Raw genomic sequence first — 18,096 nt, forward strand, 5'->3', positions numbered from 1 at the left:
TGGCAAAATAATACACATTTACCATAGGAACTTTCAAAATATAGAAAATATAGCTAACTAAAATTATTTGTAATTGTATTAGCTGAAAACACCAGTTAACATTTCAATTTATTATATGTATTCTTTCTTTGTTCTGAGCATTTAAAACCCGTAGTTTTAATGTGATCCACCGTGTTAAGTATACTGATTACATAAATTGGCGTATCTTCCTTCCCATTAAAAAGTCTACATTATCACTTCTAGTGGATCCCTAGTATTCTATTATATAGCTGTAACAATTCTTTATTAGTAAACAATCAGGATGCTTTCAACTGCCCAACACTATAAACAGCCTCACAATGAATGTCTTTCATTAATATCTCTGTACTGTATCCATGATTATTCCCCTTCAGGATAAATTCTTATAAGCATAATTACTGAACCAAAGCATGTATTTTTTTTTAAATGTAAGATTTTGTGATAAGTTTTGACAAATTATGATCTAGACAGATTTGAATGTAATAGAACAATTCATTTCCCTTGGCCACTCATCAACAGTAGAAATAAGTAATCTCTTGGGTTTCTTTATTTTTTTTGGATCAATATGATAATCCAGTTTTATACTGCATTTGCTTGATAACTAGTAAGATAACTGAAGATTTCACATGTTTTCTCTGATATTTGTTATTGTTTTTGTGGATGGAGTTTATTATCATGATTGCCCTCATGATTTGTAAGCTTTAAATATTAAGGATACTAAAACTTTGTCATATGCTACATATATTTTTCACAATGTATCTCTATCTTCAAATTATGTATAATTTCCTAGACAGAGTAACATCTTTATGAAACCAAAAATATGTGTATCTTCTTTATGGATTCTGCTCTGGTATTAGACTTACAAAGGCAAGATTATGTAAATAACTACCTATGTCTTCTTTTGTTGATTTGAAGGTTTTCCTTCTCAAGTCTGATTCCTATAAGTAATTCTAATTTAAACACTTTTTTTCAGAAATTAAATTGTTGTTGAACTTGTAAGCGACACTATTTTTTTTTTTAAGTCTATACAGTACAAATGACCTTCCCATATCAACATCTTTCAAAAAACAGATTGAGTTCACTAAATTTCATCCCAAGTAATGTAAGTAACAAAATATTTTAAATTTCCAGAGCAGGGGGGACAGGAAGAGGAAACGTGGAATGTTAAATTGGAAAAGAAGGTCCAGCCAAAATGTGTATGTGATCTTACAGGATAAAGTCTCCACTCCTGGAGGAAAATTCCAGAAAAGCCCACGAACATACAAATCTTTGACCAATTTTTTCTCATCACAAAATACTCCTTTATTCTATTTACGTAATTTCAAAAATGCTCATTTCATAAAATGACTTGAATATTTCCTCATTTTTATCAGAACACTTCAATTCTCACCCACACTCACTCTTGATTAGATGTAAACAAACCCTATCCCTCTCAGATTATGGTTAAACAAAAGGAGAGGTTTAGGCAAAATCAACACTTGGGAAAGTAGAACTTTTGTTGCCAACACAGTGAAAACTTCTAAAGCCATAAATCTAAACAGTTGTCAGCTCTCCCTTCTTATGTGTACAAATCAATTATATATGGAGTACTAACTACACAGATAACCCGCTGGATTATCGAAAAAGCAAGAGAGTTCCAGAAAAACATCTATTTCTGCTTTATTGACTATGCCACGTATCACCACATACTATCACATGACTATCACCACATACTGTGGAAAATTCTTCAAGAGATGGGAATACCAGACCACCTGATCTGCCTCCTGAAAAATCTGTATGCAGGTCAGGAAGCAACAGTTAGGACTGGACATGGAACAATGACTGGTTCCAAATAGGAAAAGGAGTACGTCAAGGCTGTTTATTGTCATCCTGCTTATTTAACTTCTATGCAGAGTACATCAAGAGAAATGCTGGGCTGGATGAAGCACAAGCTGGAATCAAGATTGCTGGGAGAAATATCAATGATCCCAGATATGCAAATGACACCACCCTTATGGCAGAAAGCAAAGAAGAAATAAAGAGCCTCTTGATGAAAGTGAAAGAGGAGAGTGAAAAAGTCGGCTTCAAGCTCAACATTCAGAAAACTAAGATCATGGCATCTGGTCCCCATTTCATGGCAAATAGAGGGGCAACAGTGGAAACAGTGACAGACTTTATTTTGGGGGGCTTCAAAATCACTGCAGATGGTGACTGCAGCCATGAAATTAAAAGACACGTACTCCTTGGAAGCAAAGTTATGACCAACCTAGACAGCATACTAAAAAGCAGAGACATTACTTTGCCAACAAAGGTCCATCTAGTCCAAGCTATGGTTTTTCCAGTATTCATGTATGGATGTGAGAGTTGGACTATAAAGAAAGCTGAGCACCGATGAATTGATGCTTTTGAATTGTGGTGTTGGAGAAGACTCCTGAGAGTCCCCTGGACTGCAAGGAGATCCAACCAGTCCATCCTAATGGAGATCAATCCTGAATATTCATTGGAAGGATTGATGTTGAAGCTGAAACTCCAATACTTTGGCCACCTGATGCGAAGAGCTGACTCATCTGAAAACACCCTGATGCTGGGAAAGATTGAAGGCAGGAAGAGAAGGGGACAACAGAGGATGAAATGGTTGGATGGCATCACCAACTCAATGGACATGAGTCTGACTAAGCTCTGGGAGTTGGTGATGGACAGGGAGGCCTGGAGTGCTGTGGTTCATAGGGTCGCAAAGAGTCGGACATGACTGAGCAACTGAACTACACATAAGGAATTCTGGGAAAGATACTCTAGTAGACAATCGCAAAATGTAAATAAGCAATTATATTATAAAGCAGAATCTGACACAGTCTACTCATCAAATGAATGAACAGATTTAAAAAGTAAAGTCCTCTCCTATGGAGAAGTCTCATCAAACTCAAACACCTAATGGGGTCAGGTAAATATTATTAATAATTCCAGTTAGCATCCATTAAGCAATGCATATAAGGCAAAAACTGCATTAAACACTTTGTGTATACTCATCATCTTATCTGCTGAACAACTCAAAACTCTGTTAGTCTTTGCCCTGCTTCATTTCGTATTCCAAGGCCAAATTTGCCTGTTACTCCAGGTGTTTCTTGACTTCCTACTTTTGCATTCCAGTCCCCTATAATGAAAAGGACATCTTTTTTGGGTGTTAGTTCTAAAAGGTCTTGTAGGTCTTCACAGAACCATTCAACTTCAGCCTCTATACATGGACATCACCAGATGGTCAACACTGAAATCAGGTTGATTATATTCTTTGCAGCCAAAGACGGAGAAGCTCTATACTGTCAGCAAAAACAAGACCAGGAGCTGACTGTGGCTCAGACCATGAACTCCTTATTGCCAAATTCAGACTTATATTGAAGAAAGCAGGGAAAACCACTAGACCATTCAGGTATGACCTAAATCAAATCCCTTATGATTATACAGTGGAAGTGAGAAATAGATTTAAGGGCCTAGATCTGATAGAGTGCCTGATGAACTATGGACTCGGGTTCGTGACATTGTACAGGAGACAGGGATCAAGACCATCCTCATGGAAAAGAAATGCAAAAAAGCAAAATGGCTGTCTGGGGAGGCCTTATAAATAACTGTGGGAAAAAAAAAAATAGCTGTGAAAAGAAGAGAAGTGAAAAGCAAAGGAGAAAAGGAAAGATATAAACATCTGAATGCAGAGTTCCAAAGAATAGAAAGAAGAGATAAGAAAGCCTTCTTCAGTGATCAATGCAAAGAAATAGAGGAAAACAACAGAATGGGAAAGACTAGGGATCTCTTCAAGAAAATCAGAGATACCAAAGGAACATTTCATGCAAAGATGGGCTCGATAAAGGACAGAAATGGTATGGACCTAACAGAAGCAGAAGATATTAAAAAAGGTGGCAAGAATAAACAGAAGAACTGTACAAAAAAGATCTTCATGACCCAGATAATCATGATGGTGTGATCACTGACCTAGAGCCAGACATCCTGGAATGTGAAGTCAAGTGGGCCTTAGAAAGCAGCACTACGAACAAAGCTAGTGGAGGTGATGGAATTCCAGTTGAGCTATTCCAAATCCTGAAAGATGATGCTGTGGAAGTGCTGCACTCAATATGCCAGCAAATTTGGAAAACTCAGCAGTGGCCACAGGACTGGAAAAGGTCAGTTTTCATTACAATCCCAAAGAAAGGCAATGCCAAAGAATGCTCAAACTACCACACAATTGCACTCATCTCACACGCTAGTAAAGTAATGCTCAAAATTCTCCAAGCCAGGCTTCAGCAGTATGTGAACCGTGAACTTCCCGATGTTCAAGCTGGTTTTAGAAAAGGCAGAGGAACCAGAGATCAAATTGCCAACATCCGCTGGATCATGGAAAAAGCAAGAGAGTTCCAGAAAAACATCTATTTCTGCTTTATTGATTATGCCAAAGCCTTTGACTGTGTGGATCACAATAAACTGTGGAAAATTCTGAAAGAGATGGGAATACCAGACCACCTGATCTGCCTCTTGAGAAATTTGTATGCAGGTCAGGAAGCAACAGTTAGAACTGGACATGGAACAATACACTGGTTCCACATAGGAAAAGGAGTATGTCAAGGCTGTATGTTGTCACCCTGTTTATTTAACTTCTATGCAGAGTACATCATGAGAAACGCTGGACTGGAAGAAACACAAGCTGGAATCAAGATTGCTGGGAGAAATATCAATAACCTCAGATATGCAGATGACACCACCCTTACGGCAGAAAGTGAAGAGGAACTAAAAAGCCTCTTGATGAAAGTGAAAGAGGAGAGTGAAAAAGTTGGCTTAAAGCTCAACATTCAGAAAACGAAGATCATGGCATCCAGTCCCATCACTTCATGGGAAATAGATGGGGAAACAGTGGAAACAGTGTCAGACTTTATTTTTCTGGGCTCCAAAATCACTGCAGATGGTGACTGCAGCCATGAAATTAAAAGACGCTTACTCCTTGGAAGGAAAGTTATGACCAACCTAGATAGCATATTCAAAAGTAGAGACATTACCTTGCCAACAAAGGTTCGTCTAGTCAAGGCTATGGTTTTTCCTGTGGTCATGTATGGATGTGAGAGTTGGACTGTGAAGAAGGCTGAGCGCTGAAGAATTGATGCTTTTGAACTGTGGTGTTGGAGAAGACTCTTGAGAGTCCCTTGGATTGCAAGGAGATCCAACCAGTCCATTCTGAAGGAGATCAGCCCTAGAATTTCTTTGGAAGGACTGATGCTCAAGCTGAAACTCCAGTACTTTGGCCACCTCTTGTGAAGAGTTGACTCATTAGAAAAGACTCTGATGCTGGGAGGGATTGGGGGCAGGAGGAGAAGGGGACGACAGAGGATGAGATGGCTGGATGGCATCACTGACTCGATGGACCTGAGTCTGAGTGAACTCTGGGAGGTGGTGATGGACAGGGAGGCCTTGCATACTGTGATTCATGGGGTCGCAAAGAGTCGGACACGACTGAGCGACTGATCTGATCTGAAGAACTCAATGACGCATCTTCATCCTTATTTTCATTTCACTAGAGAAAATGAGGTACAGAGAGATGAAGCAATTTGTTTACAGTCGCACAGCTAGTGTTGAACGCATCCTCTCTGGCTCTACAGCTCACACTCTGCTTCAATCCGACCCTTGGCTCTAAGCCAGTGAGACAGACCAACAAGAAGTCAAACAAGGGAGTGTAAGATGGCAGGTCTGTCAACTGTTGGGACATCCTTTTCTCTCCTTCAATGTTTTCAAGAAAAGTTAAAAATCCAGAATTTTATGTGAAATCTCTTTACTTGTGTTGGTAGATAATTTTTTAAAAAACTGTGTGGAACGGATTAAACACCTCTCAAGCCTGTATTTGGCCATGGATATCTTACAACATAAAATTCATATTCTCTATACATTTTGTCATACTCTTAAAACATCTAAGGGTAAATATTTGAAAATGAGTACCGCGAGTTAACTGCCAGACTTCCTTAAAATTTCTTTAGCATCCTATTCTATGTTTTCTTATCATTACTCCAGCTTCTCACTTTTATAGTATATACACTTTTCTACTGTTAGACTTCATATACCTAAAATATACAAATAAGGGGATTTTATGTATTTTAAACTCTATGAGAATTAGACAATCAACCAGTAAACTGATATCAAAATATGTTTCAAAAAGGCACATTAAAAATAAGGTACTCTACAACATAATGATGTTCAAATATTAGTTCAAGATGCTCAAGATATTTAAGGCCTTTTAAACTCTATGCTGCTGCTAAGTCACTTCAGTCATGTCCGACTCTGTGCAACCCCATAGATGGCAGCCCACCAGGCTTCCCAATCCCTGGGATTCTCTAGGCAAGAATACTAGAGTGGGTTGCCATTTCCTTCTCCAATGCATGAAAGTGAAAAGTTAAAATCAAGTCGCTCAGTTGTTTCCGACCCTTAGCGACCCCATGGACTGCAGCCTACCAGGCTCCTCCATCCATGGGATTTTCCAGGCAAGAGTACTGGAGTCGGGTGCCATTGCCTTCTCCTTTAAACTCTATAGTAAATTTAATTATAAGTCATTTACTTATTTCAGCTTTAATAATAATTCTTTAGAAATTGAGATGTCTGTGGTAACACCCAGTAACCACAATATAAAATTTACCAAATACACCAGTCTACAGGCATTCTATAGAATCAGGTATCTACTATATTCTAATTTATTATGCCTACAGATTGAAACTGAATCACTGAAATGCTTTTACTAAAAGAAACCTGGAAACCTGCTGAATAGTAATAATGAATTATTTTTAAGAAATTTGTTGAATAAAAACTTTGGATAATGCTTTTACTTTTCTTTTAAATACAGATTTAAATAATAATCAAGTTCAAGAGTAACTTATTAAGTTGGCATTGTTTTAGTTTTTGTTACTGTAATTTTAAACACAAAGGGCTATTTTTGCTTTTTAGAACATAATAAAAATTACTTTGTTGGCTACTTGTTGGGGGCCAAGTGAGGTACTCCGCCCATGGCAAAGGTCATGAGGAAGGAGGCTCCACATACGCAAAGGCGGGATCGAGCCTCAGGAGTCCCCCTGGAAATCCTCGAGCGTCTACCCCCATAACCAGAGCCTGCCTACTTTACTACTTTGTGCTCTTACCTACACCTCTGACTTTACGGGGGGCTGTCCCCCACCACCTCTTTCGGAGAAGGAGTTAACCTAGAGCTCCAGTCAATAAAAACTCTTGGGTGTGACAAGAGTGTTTTAACCTACAAACTCCTCTGAAGATTCTCTAGCCTGCCTGACAGGCTCGTCCGGCCACATGTGATTGCTCACAGCCTCCCAACCGTGAGAGGCACGAGATGCTTTAAGCCCTCTAAAAACAGGTTCTTTAGAGAAGTTAGAAAACTATAAGTATAATGGGCTGATTAGAAATTGTATTGGTGAAGGGTTTTTCATTTGTTGAGCCAATGTTTGTTGCTAAGTCTCCACATCCCCTGCCCTTACACACATTAATGAATATATAGAAGAAATAAGTATTAACCTTTGATATTAATCACGTTAGACCTTAGGCTAAGTAAATTCTTTCCTTAACTAAAACCCACTACACCCTCACCCTATAGGAATGTAACTTTATTTGGGTGGCGTCTGTTTTAAGAATAATCATCCCTGGAGAAATAAGTGTCCTGGTTGACTGACCGTTGTCACAAGGAGAGGGTCATATATTGTCAGCAGGCCCCCCTGGCCAGAAGATGATGTAACACCCCTAAGACCTCTGTATACATTTGTATGAAGCACCTGACTTTGATAAAAGTCAGGACTGCTGACCCCCCGTGACTTTTGCATAACATCTCAGTGTATAAAAGTAGACCATGGAAAATAAAGAATGGGGATCAGTTTCTCGAAATACTGGTCTCCCCATGTCTCTCTCTCTCTCACTCTGGCTGAGTCTCCATCTGGAGCGCGGAACCCGCCATGCTTACTAATTATGCCTGGGCTTCTAAGATCCGACCAGGGAGGCCTCAGTGTCTCCTCTCCTTCGGGAGAACGGAAGGACGCCTGTGGCCTACGTAAGTGGTGCAAACTTCTTGTCTTGAAGTTTTATTGGTCTCCCGCGTAAACCAAGCCACTCAGCCTCTTTTCTCCACTGAATTTTCCTACTGAGCTATCCTCATCCTATTACTCTTTATATCTTTGATAAAATATTTAAATAAATAGGTCGCCGACGCCGTCCCCGCTTCGAATACCCTGGATCAGCCGGGGCAGGACCCCGGCAGCTACTGCTATTGTGATTACCTTATAAAATCACAATATGTTGCTTTCAAATGTGAAGTAATTTTCTTAAGACTTTTCCAACTTGTGTTTTGTGACTATAACAACCAAAAATATACGCAAACTACAAAGCAGGATGGCAAACAATTAAAAAAAATGTAATCTGTATTTATTTTAAACACTATAATTTTGTACCTGTGAATATCAAACTACAAGAAAATATTTAAGAAAAATTCAAGTGAATTAAGGGAGGTTTTTTTTTTTTGGTTCAGAATATTTTAAGACAACCACTATAAAAGTCAAAGTGGCATAAACATTTTGAAACTCACAATGGATCACTGCATCTTATGCTTGTATACTTCCTATGTCCTAAACTTGTCTATATAGAAGTGAAGTGAGTGAAAGTCGTTCAGTCGTGTCTGACTCTTTGCAACCCCATGGACTATAGAGTTCCTGGAATTCTCCAGGCCAGAATACTGGAGTGGGTTGCCTTTCCCTCCTCCAGAAGATCTTCCCAACCCTGGGATAGAACTCAGGTCTCCCGCATTGCAGGCGGATGGATTCTTTACCAGCCGAGCCACCAGGGAAGCCCAAGAATACTGGAGTCGGTAGCCTATCCCTTCTCCAGGGGATCTTCCTGAGCCAGGAATCACCGGGGTCTCCTGCATGGCAGGTGGATTCTTTACCAAAAGCTATATATATATATATAGAGAGAGAGAGAGAGAAAAATACATAATGACCAAAAGTATGCATCTTAGTAATGACTACTTTAATCCATAACTGATGGATTTCAACTTTCTTTAATAATGTGAAACTGTCTCTAGAATTTCCCTAGCTGACAAAAATGGTAAAGAATTTTTTTAAAATAAGGGCAATCTTAATTTTTCTAATTCAGAAAGCACAGCAAAATACCTTCTAAGACTTGAGAAAGAAGGAATCTCTTCTTTGCTACACTTGCAATATAAATAACATTTAAAGTCCCTGTTTCTCATGAAATCAAAGTTCACAAAACTCAAAATTAGCTGCGCAACATGGTTTTAACTGCCATTCTGGTCACACAAATTGACACACTAGGCTGAAACCTCCATTTAAAAATCAAAGACTAATCTTAAGGATTGTTGTACTGGCTTCATAAATCTGGTTGTTACAATATTACATCTTAAGATAAAAGTGATCTGAAAGAAAGGAAGTATCGTTAAAACTGTTAATATTTAATGAATGGGTTAAGAGTTCACTAAAGCTTGAAAGATAAATTATGTTAATGAAATTTCAAAATAATATATTTTCCATGTAAAGTGAAGTAATACAAGTAGTCTATAAGTATAAACTTCTATTGTGAGCATCAGAATGACAAAAAAAAAATAGGTTAGTGAATACAATTTTCACTTTTAAAATGGCATCATATAAACAAAACCTCTAGTTTATTCCCTCTGAATCTGAAGTTCTTTGTATTTCAGCTTATATTTATGCTTTTACTGTTTCTAATATAGAGGCACAGAATTAGTATTCTGAATCGTGTCTTCTAAAGACATCCATATTCAAAAAAGCTCATATAAGCATACTTCATTCATTTAAATTCTTGACTGATGGTAAACTTAGAAGTCAAACACTGAAATGACAGTAATATTACTTTACATAAAGATAACTCCTATAAGAAAAGCATATGAAAGAGCGTAAATGAACTATTACCAGAGCACAATTATAAGAGGGGTGAGGAAGATACAGCATGAATGAGTATCCCTTACAGGCAGCACGCATTTACCACAATGGGCTTATAACCTACAATACGACAGCTTGGCTATAAATGCAAGAAACTGATAGAAGCTAAATTTTTGTAATTAGACAGTAATGGAACATTATTTGTAGAATTGGTCAAAAAATTTTTATTTAGAAATACTGGTAGCCAGAAGTAAATTTGATGGTCAGGGAAAATGATGTTTTAATGTCTTAATTATAAGAGAAAGAAGAAGAGAAATGAGAGAGGGAAAAAAGATGAGAAATAAAACAAAGGCAAAGGATGAAGCTTTGTTTTTGAATTCTGTCATCTGCATGCAAGAGTGCTCCCCTGGACTTTAAATCAGTTAATTAAGTATTAAAATCAATCATCGGAAAGTCTTAATATTTAATATTGGTTAGATTGTATATCAAAGTAGTTTTATTATTTATTTACTCCAAACCTTTCCAGAATACTTCATCTGACAACAGGGGGTCTGTTTCTCACAAGATAAATGCATTTACAATGCCAAATAAATTATATATAAAAGCATTTGTCTTAATACATGTCATTCAATATTAAAAATCACCCATTGGTAAAATCCTGAAACCCTAATTCACTTTTACCAACCACACAATTGTATGATCAAGTGTCGCCTATTAAATAGGTAAGGACTACAGTAAGGGTCTACACACTGAGAACAATGATTGAAACAAAATTAACACAGATTTAATGCCTATATTTCCAAATTATCAGAATAAGAATTTTAGGGTAAATGATCCACTATAAAAATACTAGATTCATAAATGATACACATAATCAGAAACATGCAGAATATATGAAGGGATCACAGGTGGGTTTAAATGTTTTATATTATAAAAAACGAATATGTTTGGCTTTCTGATATCCAAATGCTATGAAGTAACTGGAAAGTGGCCGTTGTGACCATATAAACACGAGAAAATTGAGCATTTATGAAGAGTTACAGTGGCCTGACAAAAAGCTCTCCACATGTATACTCATATGGTTTCAGAGTTCCCTTGAACATGTACTCATGATGTAAAGATTGGGAAAGCTCAGCCTAGTGACCAAAATTCTTGTCATTATAGCCTTCAACTTATTTACTGCTCTGTTTTATAGGCATAGACACGACCTCTAGCCATTACACTATTTGGTCAGGTTCTTATAAAATCAAGAGAATTATAACCAACAATTGGGAGTTCAGGAAGAATACTGAAAAGAAAAAACAACTGGACAATTACATTAAACTGATGATGAGATTAAGAACAAGGAAAAGAAATAAATGGCCACTCTGCATTAAGCATCAAATCAAATCAAATAATTCAGTCAAAAACAACAAGAACCCCTCTTTGGTTCAAGCCTGGGAAGGCCTAAGGTGTTTGCAGAAGCACAGGAGTAATTGTGAGGAGGTCCCTCTAAAAGTCCTGGTGGATCTGACATTTAGCCCTGAGCTATTAGTAAGTGGTAGGGCTGGAAAATAAATTTTTAAAAAAACTAAAAATAGCATTTTTAATTAAGTAATAGTAACCGGAAAAACATGGGGTGTCCCCAGTGGTTCAGCATTAAAGGACTGCAAGTTCAACCCCCGGGTCGGGAGATCCCTGGAGGAGGGCAGGGCAACTCTAGTATTCTTGTCTGAAGAACACCATGGACAGAGGAGTCTGGCGGGCTATGGTCCACAGGGTTGCAAAGAGTCAGACACGACTGAAGTGACTTGACAGGCACACAGGCACGCAATGGCAAAAACACAGCATTTATTAGGAAGCAGGCACTGTTTAGGCACTTGTTCATTTAAACCTCCCACAAAATTAAACCAGGATTCATAGGACGAAAAGTTTTCTTTATTGCTATGTTAACTATAACAGACCTTTGGAGATACTGCAGGTTCAGTTCTAGACTACTGCAATAAAGCAAGTAGCACAACAGTCATACACAAATATTTTGGTTTCCCAGTGCACTGAAAAATTATGTTTGTGCTATACTGTACCCTATTAAGTGAGTAATAGTACATCTAAAAACTGCACATACCTTAATTTAAAATACTTTATTACTAAAATATGTTAACCATCAGCTGATAACACAAGGTTAACACAAACCCTCAAATTTCTTAAAAATGCCTTTATCTGCAAAGCACAATAACAAGGAATGCTTTTAATGCAAAGCATTCTAGTTTACTTTTCTCCCATACAAGCTTTGCAAAACCTAGAATTAGAAGTGCAATAGTCCCTTTATAGGTTGGGAAGATCCCCTGGAGAAGGGAACAGCAATTCCACGGACTGTGTAGTCCAGGGGCTCACAAAGAGTCAGACACGACTGAATGACTTTCCCTCACTCACAGATCCTCTACAGTTACAGGTATGTGTATCTTCCCAAATTCCATCTGAGAACAAGTGAATATCCCGTGAAAATAGCAAATAACAAGTACACCAGGGATGCAGACATAGTTTATACATGCCTTAGCAAAATTATAATTTATGAATAAGTAACACACGGGGCCTTTGGAGTCACTGTCAAATTGCCGGAGTTTTGCATCATTTACCTCCCCCAGTGCTGTGGCTCCTCTGACCCCATCACTGCAGACCTCATCACATCACTGAGGCGAGCCAGCAGCTCAGAAGCCCCAGCTGATCCTCTCTAGCCAGAGCAGCTCCCTCCCCAGGCTTATTCACATCCCTTCCCCTTCTGATGAGGCCTTTCCCACTCACTGTCATAAATCCTAGACCTAATTTGAATACCCATCTTCCCTTCTGTGGACCAAGGCAAGAAGTCATTTTTCCCTGCTCCTCCACAGCAATATTTCCGTCATGTGACAGACCTCAGGCGCCAGCGGGACAATATTAAGCAATAATGCCAGGAGTTAGGATATGAAGAACTATGTTCTACTTTTTGGGCTTCCCTGGTAGCTCAGCTGGTAAAGAATCTGTCTGCAATGCAGGAGACCTCGGTTTAGTTCCTGGGTCAGGAAGATCCCCTGGAAAAGGGATAGGTGACCTACTACACTATTCATGGGCTTCCCTTGTGGCTCAGATGGTAAAGAATCTGCCTGCAATGTGGGAGACCTGGTTTGATCCCTGGGTTGGGAAGATCCCCTGGAGGAGGGCATGGCAACCCGCTCTACTATTCTTGCCTGGAGAATCCCCATGGATAGAGGAGCCTGGCAGGCGACAGTCCACGGGGTCTCAAAGAGTCAGACATGACTGAGCGACTGAACACAGCTCAGCAAAACGTCTTTGCTACATGTGACGGACCACAGGCACCAGCAAGACAGCGTTAAGCAATAAATGCTAAGAGTCAGAATATGAAGAACGATGTTCTGCCTTTTGCTCAACAGCATTAGTAGAGATTTTTCTTAAAGAGAGAAGGTGTGTGCTGGGAGACTTCAGTAGAGAGTAACATTTTTTGTTCACGTTTCTGCTTCCCCTGTGTAGTGTGACCACTCCTAACCTGTAATTGTAGAGTTCATCCCTCATTTACTCTGACAACACCCTTCCCTAACTGGTCTCACAGCTTCCATTCCTCCTCGCTGTTGTCAACACTGTTGACAACGCTGTTGTCTTTCCAACAAAATTCAAATTGTGTTTGGGCCACGTGCTCCTAGAGAGGTACGGAACGGTGAGGGATGGGGAGGCAGAGAGAAATGGTCTAAGCCAATCATGAAGGTCCCACTGCCTGTGCCAGACTGATTAGGATGAGCTGTTCAATGTGAATGGAAGTTGTTCAAGGGCTTCCGGAAGTTTTCTCCATTACAAAGATGCTCACTCTTAACTGCAGTGAAGGAAACCCCCTAGATTCACCCTACCTCACAGGTAGTAACAGAATCCTTACTGTGTAACCCGACTAGATTGCCTGTTATTGCCAGATTTCACATCCTAGCATACCCACCTCCTACCATCTATTACCACACAACATCCAAAGTGATATTTTTGCCAGTGTAAACTGTTTCACAACACACTTATATAAAATCCAAACTCTTGTAAAGAGGCCCTGAATCCAGGCTCACACCTAAGCCGCTAACCCCACTCTCTCCTCCAGCAAGATGCTCTGCCACACAGGACTTCTCTCTGTTCCTTGAGCAAGAATCCAACTCAGCACCGCTTCAGGTCTCTGCACATCTCCCCTTCCTGTGCTGGGACACTGTGTCCCTTAGTACTGATCAGATATGGGCTCAAATTCAGACCAGCTGATGGCTGTTCCTGGAGCACGCCTAAGCCACTGGCAAATCTTGTTGGTTCTTTAATGTGAAATCTGGACCACCATCACCTGGTTCCAGGTCTCTGCAAGCCCCACATGGACTATTTCATTTCCTCCAGTAGGGCTCCCTGTGTCCAACTACAGTCCACTAACTTACAGCAGCCTGAGTGATCCATCTAAGATTTAACTCAGTTCATGTCTCAGAACTTAGCATTGGCTTCTCATCTCAGTCAGAATAAAATAAAGTATCTTCCCAGGACTCCCCAGGATCTTGCCCCCAGCTACTGCGTGGAGCTTTTCTCCGGAAGCTCCCCTGCACCTGCCGCTCTGGCCTTCCGGCCCTCGAGGCCCCTTTACAGTCTCTCGCGTGTGCTGGGCCACTTCCTGCCACCGGGCCTTTGTACCTTCCTTGGTTCCTAAACGCCTCCCTCAGGCGTCCATCCTCAGAGACGGCTCTCCCCACAGTCCTGCTCAAATATCACCTTGGGTATCAGGGGACCCACGACCAGCGGCCACACTCAGCATACACCCTCCCTCCGTCTTCATCCCAGCACTCAGCTTTTCTTGTAACACACATCACTACCTCACACAGCACAAACTTACCTGTATTTTGTTTACTATGCATTCCCCTCATTATAGGTCTATGAATGCAAAGGCTTTACCTATTTTATTCACTTCTGTATCTCCCAATTTGGAAGGTAACCTTTTTTTTTTTTTTCCCAGTAAAGCATTCCTGATGACAGTTTGAAAGAATCCAATAAAGTACAATGAGATAAACTTGAGTCCAAGTCAGCTACTCATTCCTATCAGTTTTCAGAACTTCTAGCTGCATTTGGCACAAAATACACGAAAGAGATCAGAACTAAAGACATTTGAGGCTTCCCTAGGTCCAGTAGCTTAGAACCCACCGTGCAACGCAAGGGACACCGCTTCTACCCCTGGTCCAGAATGCCCCCACGCACGAGGCAACTGGGCCCACGTGCCAAAGCTGCTGAGCCCGGGCTCCGCAATCACGAGGCCCACGTGTCCCGCAGCCTGCGCTCTGCAGCAGGAGAAGCCAGCACAACGAGAAGCCCTCGCTGGGCGACTAGAGAAAGCCCGTGTGCAGCAACAAAGACCCCACACAGCCAATAAATAAATACTTTTTAAAAACATATTTGAGAAGACAGAGCCCATTAAACGGACTAGAAATTAGAAAGATCTCTTTTCATGACCACGCCCCAACCAGGGATCGAACCCCTGCTCCCTGCGTTAGACATGCAGAGTCTTAACCTAGGCCTGCCAGGCAAGTCCTAGGAAAATCTTCTAAGAAGAACTACCTTAAAGAAGCAAGGGCCTGTCCCTTTAGGTGAGAGGCAGCCTGAGACCCTGGGTTCTCTCCTGGGCGAACCCAGGGTAGCTGAACACACACTTAGCCTGCGGTGCTGCTCAGGACCTGCCCAGAAACACAGCATGTGAGAAGAGAGCCCAAGTTCCTTGCAGACCAGCAGACTCTCATATGGCCCCTCCTTCATACATACATACATGTACACACATACATACATGTACACACACACACTCTCTCACACTCTGTCCTCTGCCATCTGCACTCACCACCTCAGTAGCCAACTACATGTACACACATACATACATGTACACACACACACTCTCTCACACTCTGTCCTCTGCCATCTGCACTCACCACCTCAGTAGCCAACTACATGTACACACATACATACATGTACACACACACTCTCTCACACTCTGTCCTCTGCCATCTGCACTCACCACCTCAGTAGCCAACTGCATGTACACACATACATACATGTACACACACACACTCTCTCACACTCTGTCCTCTGCCATCTGCACTCACCACCTCAGTAGCCAACTGCATGTACACACATACATACATGTACACACACACACTCTCTCACACTCTGTCCTCTGCCATCTGCACTCACCACCTCAGTAGCCAACTGTTACCTTTAACCTTACCCGTTGATGAGAAATGCTCCCCTTTCTTCCTGAAGCCAGGGAAGACCAAAGACACAAGAAATCTGCGTATCTGACCCAACCTGTGACCATGCTCTGCGAGTCAGGCCCATTCACGTACTGGGAAAGTAAGCCCTGTCTCTTTCAGGGCTGAGACCAGGTGAGCTGCTGGACATGCTAGTACACTGGGCGGCAACTGGCCTAAGTGCTTGTATTTCAACTGCAAATGCTTAGACTTTGAGAAATTTCTGAAAAACTAGTGACATGTTACTAATTGGTATGTAACATTTGCAAGCTAATCCCATAGATAAAAGTGTCATGCACAGGCCAATGATGAGAATATGTCACAAACCCAGGTATGTGATTAATCAATTTAATGAAGTTTCTGACAAAAGTTAACCTCTGGAATTTCTAAGTTTCCTTATATAAATTACAAAGAAAAGAAGAGAATAGCATTTCAATGATAAAAGTAGAATTTGAAAGTGTTTTAGGATAACATCTAGTTTACATTTGACATCAAATAGATGACATCTTGTGGCTAATCGTTTAAGTCAATTTTATTAAAAATACACACACACACACACACAAAGGTTTGGTGCACACACAACTCTATACCCACTCTTATTTTGAAAGATGGCTTTACTTTTATTTCAATTACCCCAAGTAGCTTTAAATTCTAGCTAAAACATGGCATTTTGTAATGAAAGACAATTCTGTTTGTTAATTTCATGTAAGACCTATCTCATGACTAACATGAAACTTAAACAAGATCACGTGTGGGAAAATATACCAAAGACTGCAGTGGAACCAAGGTTCTTTGTCGTAGTTTACTGACAATAATATTAAAGTACTTTTTAAGATAGCACGTGACTGGCCTCTTTTTAACGTTATTTCGATACTGCAACTAAATAAAAGTGGTGCGGACTGCAGCTGGGAGGCAGGGAGGGGGCCGCCGGCAGAGGGCTTCCAGGAGACGCACGCGTGCGCCCCAGGCAGGGGCCTAGGCCGCGGGCTCAGCTTGGGTGATCACCAGCTGGGGAGGCAGGCAGGGACTGTAAGGCAGGGCTTACAGACCACACGGTGTGTCCTGAGCTGTTCCCTAAGGGCCGGGGAAGCTACTGAACAACTTCAGGAAAAGACACAGGCCTCGGCTGCACCTTCCCCATGTTCACTCTTTCTTTACACCCACAAACCGCAACCCTCAGAGCTTCCAACATACGGCTTCTCTGCCTGCTGGTTCGTTCCTCACAATGCGACCTGGGCCTCCCAGCTGGCGCTAGCGGCAGAGAACCAGCCTGCCAATGAAGGAGACTAAGAGACCTGGTTTGATCCCTGGGTCGGGAGGGTCCCCTGGAGGAGGGCACAGCAATGCACTCCAGTATTCCAGCCTGGAGAATCCCATGGACAGAGGAGCCTGGCGGGCTATGGCCCAAAGGGTGGCAAAGAGTCAGACATGACTGGAAGGGCTCAGCACATACTCTCTGTCCTCAGATGCAGCTCAGAAGTCACCTTCCCAGGGTCCCTCAGATGCCCGTTCACCTAGTACGTAACTCGCACTAATGTGGACCCTTCTTCAGTGTACCAGTTGTTCTCCACTACCCTCTATTCTTTCTAAGGACAGAGGATGTGCTCTATCCATGCGTACTCCAAAGTACTAACACAGACACACCTGTAAAAATCATTTATTCAATGAGTCCACAAAACCAAGGCATAATTTAGCATAATTCCCAGATACAAAAATTAACTGTGCTATACTTGCTCCCACACACAAGCATACAAATTGGAATTATTTAAAAGAGCCTCAGAGTAGGAACAAATACTGTCTTAAATTATACTGAGCTACAAGAACTGAGCTATGCCCCATACTGTTTAATATGACCTAAAACACTCATTTGACAAATACATATTGAACACCTACTAGGGGCCAAGTCC

The 18,096-nt window shown here is 40.9% G+C and overlaps 1 protein-coding gene across 14 annotated transcripts in view; it reads right to left on the reverse strand.

Annotated features, from left to right (window-relative positions):
• Positions 1–18,096, reverse strand: part of TBC1D5 (TBC1 domain family member 5) — a 592,732-nt gene that overhangs the window by 356,861 nt on the left and 217,775 nt on the right. The window contains exon 4 of one of the 14 annotated variants that reach the window (XM_070772311.1): positions 8,834–8,956. The exons of the other annotated variants lie outside the window; for them this stretch is intronic. The gene's annotated coding sequence lies outside the window, so the exon portion shown is untranslated. The remainder of the gene's footprint in view (positions 1–8,833; positions 8,957–18,096) is intronic. 14 annotated transcript variants of the gene reach the window in all.

The sequence above is a fragment of the Bos indicus genome, chromosome 1 (genome assembly GCF_029378745.1).
Source record: "Bos indicus isolate NIAB-ARS_2022 breed Sahiwal x Tharparkar chromosome 1, NIAB-ARS_B.indTharparkar_mat_pri_1.0, whole genome shotgun sequence".
NCBI classification, from domain to species: Eukaryota; Metazoa; Chordata; class Mammalia; order Artiodactyla; family Bovidae; genus Bos; species Bos indicus.